Below are 18,580 nucleotides of genomic sequence, written 5' to 3'. Positions count from 1 at the left end.
CCTCCCCTCCCCCTCCTTTCTCTTCTCTTTTCCTTTCTTTTGTGTGAAGCTACAAGTGCTTCTAAATGTTGATGCCAGCTCACTCCTGGTCTTAGAAAATTAGAGAACAGTTGTGTATTTCTTACCCATGTCTATGGTAAGCTTCTGTCTCCTCCCACTGCTCTGCTGAAGATAAAAGCAGCTATGAGTGTCCTTTTTCCTACAAAAAATAATAATTTTCTGGATTTTATTTGATTATGTTTATTTGTGAGCTCAGCTCTCAAATAGGCTTTAGAAACCTATGATTTGTAGATTATTCAAGTTTGTTTTATTTTTAGGGTAGGAAGGACATTTTCTGGTGACTTTTTATGTATTAAGTTGAAGCAAAAGTCTGTCTTGGCTGTATCTTCAAACTCTCCTTTTCCTTTAATTTTATCTTCTCTAAATTATTATTTCAACTCACACTCAGTTTAATAACAAACTAACACAATTTCTTGACCATACATCCTTTTTTCTTACTGGCCATGAATATTTATTCTCCTCATCCCCAGTCAATAAGAATAATATCCTCATGGTTTCTCCATTTATTTTTCCTTAGTCTCTTCTCAACCCCCTATTTAGTTTCTAATATAGCTGCTACCAAGACTATTCCTGTTTCTGTGATTGAAAATTGCCAAATCAATCACTTTTCAATTTGTATTTTATTTAACCCATTGCATTCAAAGTATTACAAATTTCTACTTTCCTGAAACCCCCACATTGCTTGATTTTATGATCTCTCTTATACCTTTAAGTTCTTTTCAGTTTATCTTTAAAATGTTGTTTTTCTTGGAGCTCTTTCTTATTTAGATTCTTTTCACTCTGTGGGCTATCTCATTCATGTGTTCAATAGCTTCAGCTTTTAACTGAAGATTCAATTTATATCTCCAACCCAAATCTATTTTCTGCTTTTCAGAGCTGTATATTAAACTGCCTTCAAGACAGACCATTGAATGATGCTATTTCTTTCCTCCTCCGTACCTCAAACCTCCACTTCTTGAATTAATTTCATTGAAATTATTCGATTTTCTATGTGGTTATCTAAACTGGAAACCTGGAAGTCATCCTACATTCCTATCTTCTCCTTAATCAAATAAATTACCCAGTCCTCTTCATTTGCCTCCCATGAATTTCTCTAATCTTGCTTCTCTTCTCCACCTTCATTGTCACATCCCTGAAGTTACAGCCCCTACCAATTGTCACTATGACTCTACCTTCTTTACCCTTTTTTCTGAAGTTCCATCAGTGCCCCACACTGCTGCCAGAGATTCTCTCTAATATGATCTGATCGCCCCCCTTTTAGAACCTGTAGTTTCTTTCATTCATCTGTACTACCTAGCACATAGAGACATTCAATAGTTCTGAAAGAATGAAAAGTAAAACTCAAAATTACATTGAAATATATTCAAGACCTTTTGTTCTCTGATCCTTGTCAACCTTTCCAGCCTGACCTACTTTTCTGCCATTTGCCCTTCATATTCTAGCAATGATCAAATCTTTTACAGTTCTAGGACTAGACTTCCTTGCCATTGATCTATTTCCCTATTTTTGAGACATTTGCCTTGTTGACCTTTCCCAGTAAAACTCAAGTGGTCCTTTCCTTCAGTTTGAAATTAAACTTTCTACATCTTCATTCTAGCAATTAATTACCTGTTTGCTTATAGCCTGGAGTCTCAAAAATGAAGCAGTCCTATAAGGGGAACCACCCTTTCTACCCATTATCTCAGCATCTAGTAAATTGTTTAGTATACAATGAATGTTCAAAAATAAAATTAAAAAAAGGGTTTGAATTCAAACTATATTATGTTATATTAAACCAGGAACTGCTTGTGACATATAAAAAGCCTGTGGGGTTGGCTTATTTATTATTTATTAAAATACTTTCTCTTATTTGGAAGAACATTATTTAAGATGGGAACACCTTTAGAGAGAGTGATGGGGGTAGAAGATATTAGGAATATAATTTTTCTATTTCTATTTTCTGTTTCCATTGTGGAAGTATTAGAGAAAAGTAGTTGAAGACATTTTAAAAGCCTAGCTATAAAGTCAATATTGCATACAAATAGGAAGAAATCTGGTAGTCTATCATGAATGTAGTTTGGGCAACAAGAGGAAGGTTTCCTGATTTCAGTGCTTGGCAGAAGGATTTGGATAGTCTAAGCCCAATTAACACCTGGAGACTTTGTATGTAAAGAAATTAAAAGTGTTGAGAGAAAAGTTGAGGAAATGTCAACAATAACATAGTAGCAGCTGGCTTGCTGAGATAAGGTACCTTTACAGTTCCTTTAATTTAACGTTCTTTTATGTTGATACATTTATGAAACAGAGTAATCAGAGCCTAATAATTATTGGCCTTGTTAATTGAAAGCAGTAGTTCTGGTGTGGTCTGTTTTCTTGGATATTATTGCTGTCCCATCTTCCTCTTTATTCATCTGCTGTGCACCACAAGAGGCCATGATAACAGAGGCATCCCAGGCTTGATTCCTGGGACAGAATAGCTCATATCTGGATGCTGTCTTCATATTCTAGATTGAAGGCAGATATGAGTTAACCAGGAAAATAGGAAAGCACAATAACTTTAAAACAATTAAAGACATTTAGGCTATTGTTTTCAAAACTATAAGTCTGGCACATGAGCTCTCTGCCTTATAATAACATAAGAAAAAAATCACCAAATTACAAAATAACATACCTGACTGGGAAACCTGATATCTCTTGTTCCACTTGTGTGATTTTAAGCAAGTTGTTTGACCTTTCTATAGCTCAAATTTCTGTAAAACAATAAGAATGATACTTGCCTTTCTTCAAAACGTTGTGAAAGACAAGCTTTATAAAGTATCTGAAAGTGTTTTTGAATAATTAAAAATGGTAACATAGGTTGCCATTGCACCATTTTCATTTTTACAGTCTAGGTTCTGGATCATCTAACTGTCCCTGAGGGGGAGTTCTTAGAATGATGTTTGGTTGTAGAGGTGAGGGCACAGGCTCTGGGACCACCTGGAGCTGGATTTCAGCTCTATTTCCTATTGTGTGACCTTAGGCACATTGTTTTTTTCTATGCTTTTTAAAAATTTGTTTGTTTTCAATCTATACAATGGGAATAGTAAGAGTGCGCACCTTGTAGGTTGGTGAGGTTTATATTAAAACAAAATATTGAATGAAATAATTCAGATAAGCCTTTACTAGAGTACCTGGGTCATTTTAAGCATGAGATCAAGATTGGCACTGAGAAATAAAATATCCCAACTACTCTGGAGGAATGGCTGGGACCTCGACAATGAGTTCTGCAAAGAACTGCTGCTCTGGGGAATACAAATGTTCTAAAGCCAGGCAGTTTCTCCTTTTTCCTTGTTTGAGATTGGTAAATCCAAAGACTATACTTTCAGGGAGGGATCATTTCTATAGTTTGTTACCAGAGAAGTGTCTCTGCATGTGTAGAGCACCCAAAACCATGAGGAGGCACAGTGTTGTCTCCTGAGCATGAAGCTAGCTTTTGGTGTTGCTTCCTTCTTTGAAAGAGTAAGAGGGAGAGAATGCAGTCTGAGTGGTAAAAAAAAAAATGGTAGATCCATAAGAAGTCCTATTAGGATGTGTTTTCACAACAGTCTGTCATCTCTCAAGCCAAAAATAGTGCTAAACTGTGAACACAATTGCTCCTCAGTCAGGAATAACCCAAAATGGATAAGTGGGCTAGCATGGTAAAATGTTCAGAGAGCATTGTTGTTTGTAGTAAAGGTTTCATTCATTCATTCATTCGTTCGTTCATCCATTCACTTATTCATTCCCTTGTATTCATCTTACTAGGTAAAATAAGAAAAATAGATGCTAAAACATTAAAAATGGCTGGTATATATGTATATATAGTCTTCTTATATGTGTATATATTCTTTTTATATATGTATATATGTATTTTATGTGTATAAAATGTAAATATACACATATGTAAATGTATATGTACACAAAATCTGGCATTCTATGGTGCTACAGATAGTAATTATTATGTATACTTATATTAGACATGGATATTTATTATTTAGTGTGTATGACCTAAGTATTTTATGTCTTAACTGATGTATTGTTCACATTTTAAGTATCTTTTATTGGTTATGCTATTACAGTTTTCCCAGTTTTTCCCCTTTATCCCTCCTCTGCCCTGCCCTGCAACCCACCAGTATCCCCTGCCTTAGTTCATGTCCATGGGTTGTACATATAAGTTCTCTGAGTCCTCTGCTTCCTACACCATTTTTATCTCTCCCCATCTATTTTATGCCTACTAATTATACCTCTCCTTACTGTACCTTTCCCCCTATTCCTTCCTTCTCCCTCCCCAGTGAAAACCCTCCATGTGATGTCCATTTCTGTGATGCTATTCTGTTCTAGTTGTTTGCTTAGTTTTTGTTTTCATTGTTTTTCTTTTCTTTTAGGTTCATTTGTTGATAGTTGTGAGTTTGTCATTTTATTGTTCATATTTTTTATCTTCTTTTTCTTAGATAAGTCCTTTTAACATTTCACATAATAAGGGCTTGGTGAAGAGGACATACAGAATATCCAGAGACACATGAAGAGGTGCTCAATATCGTTAGCTATCAGAGAGATGCAAATTAAAACCACAATGAGATACCACTTTACACCAGTCAGGATGGCTATCATAGACAAAGCAACAAACAACAAATGTTGGAGAGGTTGTGGGGAAAAGGGGTCCTTAGTTCACTGTTGGTGGGATTGCAGACTGGTACAACCATTATGGAGAACAGTATGGAATTTTCTCAGAAAAATAAAAATCGACCTGCCTTTTGACCCAGCAATTCCACTGCTAGGATTATATCCTAAGAATCCTAAAACATCAATTTCAAAGAACCTATGCACCACAATGTTCATAGCAGCACAATTTACAATAGCCAAGAGTTGGAAGCAACCTAGGTGCCCGTCAGTAAATGAATGGATCAAAAAATTGTGGTACATATACACAATGGAATTCTATGCAGCAGAGAGAAAGAAGGAGCTACTACCCTTTGCAACAACATGGATGGAACTGGAAAGCATTATGCTGAGTGAAATAGGCCAGGCATTGAAGGACAAATACCATATGATCTCACCTTTAACAGGAAGCTAAATAACAAAATAAACAAGCAAATAGAATAAAAACAAAGACACTAAAATAGAGAACAAGTGGGCAGAGACCAGAGGGGAGAGGGAAGGGAATTTAAGGGGAAAAACGAGGAGGGATTTTGAAGAACAAGTATGAAAGACACAGGGATGAGGTCTGTGTGGGGGGGGGGGGATGGGAGGGAGGTGGGGAGACGGGGCGGAGGGGGGGTTGGGATGGGAGAAATTGACAAAAGAAAACTGTACTTGAAAAATAACTCAATAAAAAAAATGGAAAAAAAATAAGGGCTTGGTGATGATGAACTCCTTTAACTTGACCTTATCTGGGAAGCACTTTATCTGCCCTTCCACTCTAAATGAAAGCTTTGCTGGATAGAGTAATATTGGATGTAGGTCCTTGACTTTTATGACTTTGAATACTTCTTTCCAGGCCCTTCTTTCCTGTAAAGTTTCTTTTGAAAAATCAGCTGACAGCCTTACGGGCACTCCTTTGCAGGTAATTCTCTCCTTTACTCTTGCTTCTTTTAGGGTTCTCTCTTTATCTTTAATCTTGGGTAACTTAATGATGATGTGCCTTGGTGTGTTCCTGTTTGGGTTCAACTTCTTTGGGACACTCTGGGCTTCCTGGACTTCCTGGAAGCCTATTTCCTCTGTCAGATTGGGGAAGTTTTTCTTCATTATTTGTTCAAATAACTTTTTAATTCCCTGCTGTTGTACTTCTCCGTCTGGCACCCCTATAATTCAGATATTGGAGCATTTCAGGTTGTCTCAGAGGTTTGTAAGACTTCACTTTTTTGAATTCTTGTTTCTTTATTCTGTTCTGGTTGGATATTTCTTTCTTTTTGAGGAAGAAATCAAGAATTTGAGTCCTGGTTTTCTTCCTGTCACTGTTCATTACCTGAATATTTTGCTTCATTTAATTTTTGGTATCTTTCATTTGCTCTTTCATTTTTCAACAAAGCTCAATCAGTTCTTTCAGCATTTTATCAGGGCTTTAAATTCTCCATCAATTGGGTTGGTTACCTCCTCATCGATTACATCTCTTTCTTAGGTTTTGCTTTGTTCTTTCATTTGGGCCATATTTTTTGTCTTGGCAGACCTGATAAATTGTAAGGGGGTGGGGCCTTAAGTATTCACTTGGGCAGGATAACTCTCTTTGCTGTGCTTTGGGGGAGAGGCCAGAAAGGGACCGGTGCGTATCACCTGCTTATTTCTTACACACTTTTCAATGAATTCTCATGTCAGACTGGGAGTTTCTTCTACCGTGGCAACCACTGTAGTTCGCAGCTGCCTCTGAGTCTCAGTTTCCACTTAAGTCAGCTGCTCCCATGCAGCTCTCAGCCTTGCCACAGCCAGGCCCACTGGCCCAGTCTGCCACCTCACCTTTGTTTTTCTGAGCCACCTGTGAGATCTGCCACCTTACTGGTTTGGTTGTTCTGGTTGATTTTTTCTTTAATTCTTTGGTTGTTGGAGTTCCATGCATTTCAATTTTCTGGCACTTTTGGTTGTTTATTGACTTTAGATTGGTTGTTACCCTCTTTTAGGTTGTGTGAGGAAGCAAAGGATTTCTACCAATGCCTCCATCTTGGCCAGAACTCTATTGTTCACATTTTAAGATAGATAAGTATTACCACCTCCACTTTACAAATGCAGAAACAAAGACTCAGAGATGTTAAGTACTTGTCTAAGGTCACAACTGGGAAGAACAGACCAGAATTTGAATAATTCTGATTAGCTATAGTGCCCACACTATGAAGCAATAGAACTAATCTCAATAGCTAGAGAAAGGTAAGTGATGAAAGAAATTCATATTGATATACAGCAGAATAATAGAATATGTGATAAACTGAAATCTCTAGCAAGTGAAATTTTTGACAGTTTAACAAATGAAGATTAATGATGCAGGAGAATCTGAAGTATTGTTTTAAGTGTTAATGCACTCAATGTCCCAAAATAATGATTGGTCAAGTTGAATTATTTCTTCTTGAAAAAATACACAAATGTGGACATTCCATTTCTTATGATTCTGTGGTCCTACATCAAATGGGATCATCACATAGAGAATTGAAACCAAAAGAATGCATTGAAGTACACCTTACATGATAATTTTGTTTTAATGCTTTCAGTTTAGATTATTCTAATACACCTGCTCAAATATGTAAGATTTAAGAAAATGTAAGGGTTGATGGGAAAACATGAGACCAGGCTATCGGTTATTGAGTGCCCATTCACAATTATAGCCATTGAAAGACAACCTATTCAATGGCCTGGAGAAATATACCAATTAAGAAGAGGAAACAAAAAAATAGTTTGTCAAATGTTTTTTAAATCACAAATATATGGCACATTTTGGAATATATTGCCTTTTTATAAAATGACTAGATAAAGCTTAGAATTAAGCATCTGGAGCTTAGGTGAAATTTAAAAAAGGAGAAATGAAACAGTGCTAGACCTGCAGAACTGTGCCATGTGGCAGCACAGAATATGGATTTATTTTCTTGTAGAGTAGATGCTCCCTCTCTTAATTGTCCCACTGCAGTTAAATCAGGAGAAATCACAAGACCAGAGCCATTCAAGACCTTTTGTAATTGCCTTTAGGCAAAACTTTTTTTTTTAAATATTTTATTTGTTTTTTTTTTTAGAGAGAGGGGAAGGGAAGGAGAAAGTGGGAGAGAAACATCAATGTGTGGTTGCCTCTCATGTGTCCCCTCCTGGGGGACCTGGCCCGCAACCCAGGCATGTGCCCTGACTGGGAATCGAACCAGCAACCCTTTGCTTCACAGGCCCATGCTCAGTTCTCTGAGCTATACCAGCCAGGGCTAGGCAAAACTTTTTGAAATGCCCCTCAGGACCAGCTTTAATTGGCTTATTTGCTTCAAGGTCCAACACTCTAACACTCAGTACTTCGTCAAACAGTGAACACATCCTGAAATTGTAAATGAATAAATAAATAAATGAATGATTTTAGGTTTCTAAAATTTATATATGATAATTTTTCTTATTTATGTTTTAGTCGCCTTGTACTTTCACCTGATTGGACACCATAAATTGGGTGTTCAATCTCTTAACTCTTCTCTGGGCTCCAACCTAAGACTATGTTGATTGGTTTAGTCCCCGATCAGTTACCTCAAGCTGGGATTGGCCGGCACCTTCCCTCTCCCCCCAAAATATTATACATAAATTCCAGGAGCAGTAATAGTCATCTTTTGTAAGAATTAAAAATATGTATTTTAACTATTATTAAAGTAGGTTTTCAGCTTGCCTTGTGGGGCATGCTCCTATTCCTTGCCTTCTCTTTCTTCCTTTTTCCTAAATGTTGTTTTTCTTCCTTTAGCAGGCGGCATGATCATAGAATTCTATAAAATTTTAAATGATTTGAGGTATCAATTTTTTGTCATTAAAATATAATTTCAAATGACTGATTGCTGAATGATGGGAGTTAGAAATGCAGAAGCAGGAATTTTAAGAATAAGAAAAGGTAGACACGTTGTAGAGGAAAAAAAAGATAGATTCTGATCTGAAGCCCATGTATATACATCTTGGAAGCCCCCCTGAAATTACCTTAGAAGATACTGTTTTCCTGAAAATCTTAACTATAAAAGAGAAATACATTCTTTTAAATGTAAAAACGTGTTTCCTTGCTGAACAGTTGTGCACATATTATCAAAATGTCCCTTACTAAAGAACTTCAATGACAACCAGATTACAAGTGTAAAACATAAGCTACTTTAATAAAATTTTAGCCACTCCACCTGGTTCCAGTCCATTCCAGAATTTGTGTTTAAGGTAGAACTCTGCTAATTTCACTTCCTCAGTCGAAAACCTTCACTAGCTTCTCACAGGTGTTCCTTGCTGAGGTAATTTTTTTTTCATATAACAAATATAATTTATTTTTTTATTGATTATGCTGTTACAGTTGTTCTATTCCCCCCTTCATTCCCCTCCACCCTACCCCCCATCCCCACCATCACCCCCCCTTTAGTTTATGACCATGTGTCTCAAGTCCTTTAGATTCTATATTTCCCATGCTATTCTTGCCCCCCCCATCTATTTTCTATCTACTGTCTATGCTACTTATTTTCTGTACCTTCTCCCCCCTTCTCCTCCTCCCACTCCCCTGTTGCTAACCCTCCTTGAGATCTTCATTTCTATGTTTCCACTCCTGATCTTGCTGTCCTTTTAGTTTGCTTTAGTTTTAGGTGTGGTTGTTAATAACTGTGAGTTTGTTGTCCTTTCACTGTTCATGTTTCTTTAACTTCTTTTTCTTAGATAAGTCCCTTTAACATTTCATATAATAAGGGCTTGGTGATGATGAACTCCTTGAATTTGATCTTATCTGAGAAGCACCTTATCTGTCCTTCCATTTTAAATGAAAGTTTTGCTGGATAGAGCAATCTTGGTTGTAGGTCTTTAGATTTCATGACTTGGAATACCTCTTTCCAGCCCCTTCTTGCCTGTAAGGTCTCTTTTGAGAAATCCGCTGACAGTCTGATGGGGACTCCTTTGTAGGTGACTGTCCCCTTATCTCTTGCTGCTTCTAGGAGTCTCTCCTTCATTTTAATCTTAGCTAATGTAATTACGATGTGCCTTGGTGTGTTCCTTCTTGAGTCCAACTTCTTTGGTACTCTCTGAGCTTCCTGGATTTCCTGGAAGTCTATTGTCTTTGCCAGATTGGGGAAATTCTCCTTTATTATTTGTTCAAATAAGTTTTCCACTGGTGGCTGTGCCTTTCCCCCTTCTGGTACCCCTATAATTCGGATGTTGGAGCGTTTAAAGATGTCCTGGAGGTTCTTAAGACTCTCCTCATTTCTTTGAATTCTTGCTTCTTGACTCTTTTCTGTTTGGCCATTATTTGCTTTCTTCTGGTCCACTCCATTGATTTGAGTCCCAGTTTCCTTTTCATTGCTATTGGTGTCCTGTGCAATTCCATTCATTTCAATTAGTTTCGCCTTCATATATTTGTCTAATTTGTCGGTATAATCAACCAGTTCTGTGAGGATCCTGATCACCAATGTTTTAAACTGTGCGTCTGTGAGTTTTGCTATTTCTTCATCGCTTAGATTTATTGGCTCTGGGGCTCTGAGATCCTCCTGCACCATTCTTGGTCTGTTCGGGCCCTTTAAATGTGAGAAGCGGCGCCTTGGATTCCCAGGTCGCTGGGTTGTGACGCTGTATGTGGGGGCGTGGCCAGAGCGGGGAAATGGCGACCCCCTCTGCCGCTTCTCACCGCTGGGTGCGGAGGAGCAGTGCCTTAGGTGGTTCACCTGGGCCGGGCCACTCCGAGTCGCTGGGTTATGACGCTGTATGTGGAGGTGGGGTCAGAGCAGGGAAATGGCGGCGCCCTCCACTGCCGCTTGCCGTGAGGACCTGCCGGCCCGGTCCAACCGCCCACTCTCTCGCCTGTCCACCCTCGCACAAATGCGCGACCTCAGTCAACACGCAGCCCCGGGCCCGGCTGTCTCCCCCTCGGTCGCTCGCCTGGTTGCTCGCTGGGTCGCTCACCAGGTCCGACCCTGCGCCTGGATTCCGCGGGCCTGAGTGTGTCTGGCCGAGTCCTCCTGTGCAACCCTGCTCCGCCAGCCGCTGGTTTTGCCCCTTACCGGTCAGGCTGAAGAATTTGTTGTTAATGGACTTCCGAAAAGTTCAATTTTCCGTGTTCTGACTGTGTTTTCTGTTGCTAATATTTAGTTTTCTCTAATCTTGGTTGTGTGAGAAGGCACGACATGTCTACTTATGCCTCCATCTTGGCGGAAGTCCTAATTTTTATTTTTTAATTTATTTTTGCGGAAAGCATCATGGTACAGCGATTAAACTTGTGTTTATGGTCAGAGAGTAAATGATTCAAGTAGACTCTGAATCTTATGACATATTGAGTCTCAGAATCAAGTAAGGTCTCAGAGAATTCAGTTTCAATAAAATGGGGGTAATAATTCTTATCAGATAATGTTGCCACTACTATTATGTGGAATTTAATAAAAATTCAATCATTTCTAATAAAATAAAAATATTAACTATTAAAGCACATAATAACAATACAGTATCTTTATAAGTCAGAAAGTCCCATTTGATCCAATATCTTATTGTATTATTCAAATGTATTTTTTGACAAAGTTAAGCACAATTTTATTATACAAAAGGCCTTTTCTTATATCGCTTATATAATGAAGACTTAGAAATATATGTTAACTTAATGTTATAGAAACACGAATTAAGCACCTACAACGTAAAATTCATTTTTTGTGAACTAAAGGGATTGAAAGACAAGAAAGTGTGTGTGTGTGCACAATATGTCATTATTATTTAAAGTGATTCTTATTTATTTGGTGTAGATGCCAGAGGATCCCATTAAGATTTTACCTGGTTCTATAATTTATAAATAATCTCCATCTATGATTTCAAAGAATGTGTTTTCACTCCTCTATTCATCTTGCCCTATGTTTTAGTTCTGTTATTTCACTTAATACCTCTCCATCTTTGAAGCTTCTGAAGGATTCTCCTTGCTCTCTGATAAAACCCTAAGTAGGCATGCTGTCCAAGTTGGACTATCAGCCTGTTTATCCGCAATGAAAATAAAGCTTCTCTTGAAAGAATCATTAATGAAACTAATATAAAGTATTAAGGAAGTCTTGAGATAAATGATCTCAGTGTAAAGTGGAAGACAGATAAAAGTTCCAACAATATAACCCATGTGTTTGAAAATCCTGACAAGTATCATAATCCTAGAGAAAAAAATTGTGAATATAAAAAAGGCCCACCCCACATCACTCTTTTCTAATTTATATTTAGTAGCTTTATTTCAGAAATATACTTTCTTTTTGTAGTACAAAAAACATTTAGTAAATGGCTTTTTGATATTTAAAATGTATTTTTTCCTGTTGCTGCTACCTACTTAGCTTAAATATTCATAAGGTAATTAGTGTAAATTAAAACTGACAGCACCAACTTTGAGATTTGTTAAATGTGAACAAAGAAAATTTATACAATGTAGTGAATAATTCAAACTTAAAATCCTTTCTATATTTTTAGAAATATATCTCCTGTAAAAGATTTCTCACAAGGTCATAGATGTTCTGAGAGAGGAAGTTGAAACCTTGAATATTTGCTTTTTTAAAAATTTAGGTAAAAATAATTATTAGCTATGACTCAATCTCACTTTAGTGTTCAATAAGCCTTCACCCTAGAGTGAAGAAGCTCTTCATGCTAGGGTGATGAAGAGCTTTTAAAGTATTACTGTGGCCACATTGACAGTATTTTACTTCTGTTTAATTTTCCATTTCTTTCACAAGAATGTAATATCTATGAAGAAGGTTTAATTGGAGAGCATAAATAGGAGACTGATGTCTAATCCTTCCTTTTTGAAATTCATATTTAAAAATATATTGTTAAGTACACTAACAGTTTCTCCAGCTATGCTTTGCCTCTCTTGGGTCAGTTCAATAAAGAGAATGAATACAGCAAGATTATGTTAGAGAAATAGGGAAAAAAGAATTATGTCTTTAAGGAATTATGCATAAAGTGAAGATAATGAACTTAGGATAATAATTATGAAGTAATATTGTTTGGGAGTCTTTGGTCCAATATCCCGCTCTGAGAACCTCAAACATTAAAAAAATTAAAATTTGGAGTCAGAAATAAAATACAAAAGCTTTTTCTTATGGTTCCAGTCTCCTGGCTAGTTCTAGCAGTGACCTGTGAAGGAGGTCATTATGGTTGCCTTACTAACAGTTGCTTTCTTTTTGCTTCTTATTTTATTTTGAGAGAGAGAGATTAAATGATTACCTTTTCATACATGCCCCCCAACTGAGGATAGAATCCATGCAACCTGGGTATGTACCCTGACCTGGAATTGAACCCGAGACATTTTGGTCTACCAGATGATGCTCCAACAAACTGAGCCACACTTGCCATGGCACTAATGGCTATTTTTGATGGCAACTTCACAATAAGAAACTACTGGAATTCTCAGTGAACATGCCTCAGATGAAAGGGAGCTCAGAAATGATTATGTTAGTGTTGTAAGAGACATGTAGAGCCAACCAAAAAATAAATAAATAAACCTCATTATGCCATTGAAAAATAAGAACATAGCCAAAACTATCAACATAGTTAATAAAATTCATCATAATTCCTTAATTATATGTAATATCTGGTTTGTACTTCAGTATCAACAATTATTCTTCAAATATCCCTTACTATGGGGTTGTCCAACCCAGGACCCATTCAGAACCATACATTGCTTCTGGTCTTCTGTCCTGTAAGTCAAGCCTGACAACTGACTGGTCATGTGATCATAGACATTCTATAGACAAATATGCTTTATTACTTCCTCCTGGTGATGTTAGCCTGTTCTCTTATTCTTTGCATTTCTGAAAATAGGGAGGTTGACCTAAAAGTGCTGATTGAATTCAAGAAAAATATCTTTGACTGGCATACATCAGGGTCAATATTGTATACTCCATAGTTTGATATACCAAGAGATAAATAATATCTGATTGCTGCAAAATTTGTGATGCTAAAATTGATCAATAGTTTAGGGCAGCAATTTTCAAACACTGTACCACAAGAATTTTTAAAACATGCAATACCTGTCTAGTTAGTCAGGGGTACTGACCTATTTTCCCTTAATTTGTCAAATAAAAAAATGACAACAGTCAACATAACAGTAACCATCCAGTGTGAATGAGTCAAAATTATACCTATTTTCATTAGATCAGCAAAAATATATTTTTGTGTGTGCTGAGGAATTCTAGTAACTAGTTTATGTGTGCCACAAGATGAAAGAGGTTGAAAACCACTGGTTTAAGGTGCTGGTAACTTGATACATCCATTGCTTTCCCCTTGAGACCAAAAAAAAAAAAAAATCCATGTCAAATCACTTTAGTATCGAATGATATTCACTTCCTTATTGATTATTCACTTTTTAGGGTTATTACATCAATTGGTAAACTTTCCCTGAAGCAATAACTTCATTAAGTATCGCAAAATTATGTCTTTCTATTCTACTATTTTATCTAAATTTATTAGGTATAATTCTTTGGTAAAGTAGAACTTTCCTTGACCGACTGTAGTTATTTTGTTATCCTAAGACAGTTTTTATTAAAGATACAGGATACATGTAAGGACAGTTTTCATGGTACTTGCAAGGATAATTCCAGTCTTACCTATGATTTTAGACTTTGACTTCTCATTTCAGTGACCTATTTATATTTTCAATCATTGTAGTAGAATTACTAAATCATACATGCACGTCCTTGATACTGAAAAATTATGGACACTGGTATTTGGGTGTATAATTTTTCTGAAAACTGAGAGAAAATTAAGGTAGCAAAATCACCAGTGAGAGAGCACTTCTACATAAAAATACTAAAGATTATACATTCTCATACAAGATTTTACTTAAATTTATTGCTTACATTGCTTAGCATGGCTAATGCAAATTTTAGTTTTTAGAAGAAAATTAAAAAGTTGACATTAAATTTAAATGCAATTTTAATATTATTGTTTTAATATATGCTGAGGTTTATAAATTTAATATATGACATTCCAGTATAGAGATGGTTTTCCATATACATTAGGTAATTGTTATTTCTAATTATGTAGTTGCAGTGTGGCAATGATTTTTTATATGATATGTTTGCATACTATTTTTTCAATTAACAGAATTAGTTTAAATCATCTAATATATAAACATACAATATAAAACTAAGAATTCATTAGTGTAGGAATGTGTGCTTTGGAAACCAACTATTGAGGTTTGATCTAACCTTGCTATTACTAATTTTTGTCAGTTGTAAAAAGGGGATAATAATAGTGTGTATCTGAAATAGTTAATGTGAGAATTCAATGGATTGTTACATATAAATTCCTTATGTTACTATCTTCCACATTATAGGTACTCAACAATTATTAGCTAAAATTGAATTATAGCCTTTATTTCTTCCTTTTTTCCTGTGCTAACCATTACCACAGACAAGAAGACCATAAGTTTGAGTATTAACATTCAAACAAAACATTCAGTCTTAGATAAAAGAAAAGATAGGCATTCATACAATTTACAGAATCAAGTTGGTTTGGTGACTTTTATTACTTGTTAAAAAAGAGAGTTAAGAAACCAGATATAATTTTTTTAAATTTACAAATATTAGAAATGAAGATCACGTGGAGGGTTAGCAACAGGGGAGTGGGAGAAGGAGAAGGGGGAGAAGGTACAGAAAATAAGTAGCATAGACAGTAGATAGAAAATGGATGGGGGGAGGGCAAGAATAGCATGGGAAATATAGAATCTAAAGAACTTGAGACACATGATCATAAACTAAAGGAGGGGGATGGTGGGGGAGGGGTATGCAGGTTGGAGGGGAATGAAGGGGGGAATAGAACAACTGTAATGGCATAATCAATAAAATATATTTAAAAAATTTACAAATATTTATGAAAAATCTAACAATATTTGGAGTAATTATTTTGAGTGTTCTTTTTAAAAATGGAAGCATCTAGAACAATCTTGCCTTCTTTGTATAATTTTTTTCATACTTCTCTTAGAAGAGGTTGTTCTTGCTAGGAAAATCAAAGGGATACTTTCAGAAAATCAATATTTGAATCTGTAGTGATAACTAGTTAGGAATATTTTGAATTTTCTTGGATGTTAGATGAATAAGTAGATCATCACTATGTTAAAATTTGGTTTATCAACAATATCTGCTAAGAATTGTTGTTATAAATAAATATTGTTCCATGTGTAATCTCCAGTTGTAGCAAACCATCACTTATTTAAGCTAATAAAATATGGCAGGGAGTCTGAGTTGCAAAATATTTTGAAATAATTTTTATACAAAAGAATATTTTTATGTAAAAGAAGAAATCAGAATAAATCTTTATGAAATAATTGTTGCATAATAAAGTTTTATAATAGTCTTCTTTTACTAAAGAGATACATTTTAATTAGTGACTATTGGTGCTTCTCAGATACTTAGAGAATTTGAAAATAGTTGCCTCTGTGAGGAAATTCCTTCTCTTTGCAAACCATGTTTGCAGTGTTTGATCATTTTTTTAGAAAATTGTTGGTGCAAAGAAAAGTTTCATAAGATTTAGTAAGCTTTTATTGTTTAGCTGTTTCTATTCATTCCCATATAAATCCATTGATCTAAGCCTTAATTACTGTCACAAAGTTAATAGTTATGGACTAGTAATAGAAAATATGTGGGGTCAAGTGAGTGAGAAAACTGTCACCAATGAATGGAACCTATAGAGAGCCAGTGTGATTTTGTGAAGTACCAGTAACACAGGTTAAGAATTGAGCTTTGGAACCACAGAGAGCTGGCCCCAGGCTCTACCTCATACTGTAATCTCCAGCAATAGTTTTCAGCTCTCCAGGCCTCAATTTACCCATTGGTAAAATAAATATGACTCTAATAGCATATTCATCACAGGGCCATTGTTGGATTAAATGACATAAGGCCTACAAAAATGCCTAGAAATATCTTTCAGGGTAGCTTCATTCATTTCCATCACCTAATTTCCATCTTGGTGGTGACAGCCAAAAGCTCTGATCTCTTCACTTATGGTCAGATTCATGGGTCTCAAACCTACTTACCATTGCCATGTGGGTGTCACAAAAACAGCTCAGATTTAGCATGTCCTACAGGAACCTTAAGTTTTGTTCCTCATAATCCTGTTTGCATGCCCTATCCTATCTTTCCTATCTCAGTAAAGGGCACCATAGTTCACCAATATATGTAGGCCAGAAACTGGAAATTCATCTTTGGTTCTTTATTTTCTCTCATCTTCCTCATCTAACTAATCAGTAAAACTTTATAGTTCAGTCAAGTGGTTCACACTTCAGCATGCTCTACAAGCTTTGTTTACTCCTTTGTAAGCTTACTGGCTCACATCTGTCCTGTTCTCTGCTACACAAGTTCAACTGTAAAGACACATCAGTAGGGCTCCTGTGCCCTCTGGCTTCTGGTTGCTTTTTATGAAAAGGGAGGCTTGATAAGGGTTAGGGGAAAGGGAATAAAGAAGTCATGGGATAGATCCTTCTCCCCGTGAGGTTAAGTCTGCTGTGTTGAGCTGCCTCTATTCCTCCGACCCATGGTCACTGTTCTACTCAAGGTTGAAGACTCTACCTAACTGTCTCTGTTTCCAGGGTCTGGTGACTACTCTGTCTCCTATCCCTTCAAGACTAGGGGTGGAAACAGCCTACCTGTAAACACACAGCTTTGTAATAATACTTTTGTAAATAAATCTACCTTCTGGAATCATTTACTTTTGAGATTTCCTTTTTTCTACTAGAATCCTCATTGATGCAGATACTAAACTTGGGCTTTCTCTGCGATTAACTGTAACAAAGCACCATTTTACTCTAATCGGCAACATCACACCCACAGTGTTTGTATGTGGGGTAATGTGGAGCATGATCTCTTCTCAGGGAAACCTGACGTAATCTCTCAGTTACTGAATTCCTCCTCCAAATTTTGCAACTCCTACAGGATTTCTGCTTTGGAGAGGAAGGATTGAAATGGGGGAAAAAAGAGTCACAATATGTATACAATTGACTGATTCCTTTTCTTACTTTTACCTTCTCATTTTCAAGCCACTGGAAAGAAAAGCAGGAAGAGTCTCCACTTCTTTCTTTCTGGTTGTGACGTCTTTCTAATGTCCTCTACACTCAGAAAACATTTCCTTTTTCTGATTATCTGGAGCTATAATAGCTGGATTTTGCTGAGAAATGTGATTTACAAGAGTAAGGAATAAATAAACATGCATTTAATATTTTCAAAATGTCCTCATCAGTTACTTATAAATCAGATGATATCATTCATTTTCTTAAACCCTTTACAGACTGCCTAATTGTGTGTAACATGTACACTTGTTAACATTACCTGCAGGTCCAGTGGGATCAGGCTCTTGCTTATATTTCCAACCCAACTTCCCAATATTCTCACCTGATAGTAGTACTTAAGTCACACTGGTCATCTTTCAGATGTTTTTTCCTGAATATGCCAAGCTGTTCTAATTCAGGACCTTTGCACATGCTGTTCTCAGCCTGGAACAATCAATTTCCACCACTCTCTGCATGGCCAAACTGTTCTTTTACTGAGCTCTCATTTTAAAATTTGCTGTCTTCTCTTACCACCTTCCCCACAAAACTGTCTCTAAAATTGTTCTCTACAGTGTTTCTTGGATTGTTTCCTCCATTATGATTATTGTATTTGCCATCGTCTTATTCATGTCTCAAGTTTATTTGTTTTATTTAACATCAGATAAGTGGTAAAATTTCAAGTTCATTTATTTATTTGTCCAGCAGAATGAAGGCTCTTCATGTCAGGTATGGTCACCACCATTGAATTCCTGGCTTCTAGCACAGTGTCTGGCGTAAAGCAAACCCACAATTAAGACTTGTAGAATGAGAATGAATGAAGTATAATACTTAGTATGGAATAGGTGTTCAATAAATCTG

The 18,580-nt window shown here is 36.3% G+C and overlaps 1 pseudogene; it reads left to right on the top strand.

Annotated features, from left to right (window-relative positions):
* Positions 1-3,388: 3,388 nt before the first annotated feature.
* Positions 3,389-3,567, top strand: LOC119056487 (uncharacterized; annotated as a pseudogene).
* Positions 3,568-18,580: the final 15,013 nt, after the last annotated feature.

This window comes from Artibeus jamaicensis, unplaced genomic scaffold (assembly GCF_021234435.1).
Source record: "Artibeus jamaicensis isolate MK-2021 breed Jamaican fruit bat unplaced genomic scaffold, CSHL_Jam_final contig_335, whole genome shotgun sequence".
In the NCBI taxonomy this organism is placed as follows: Eukaryota; Metazoa; Chordata; class Mammalia; order Chiroptera; family Phyllostomidae; genus Artibeus; species Artibeus jamaicensis.
This window is presented reverse-complemented; position numbering and strand designations above follow the sequence as displayed.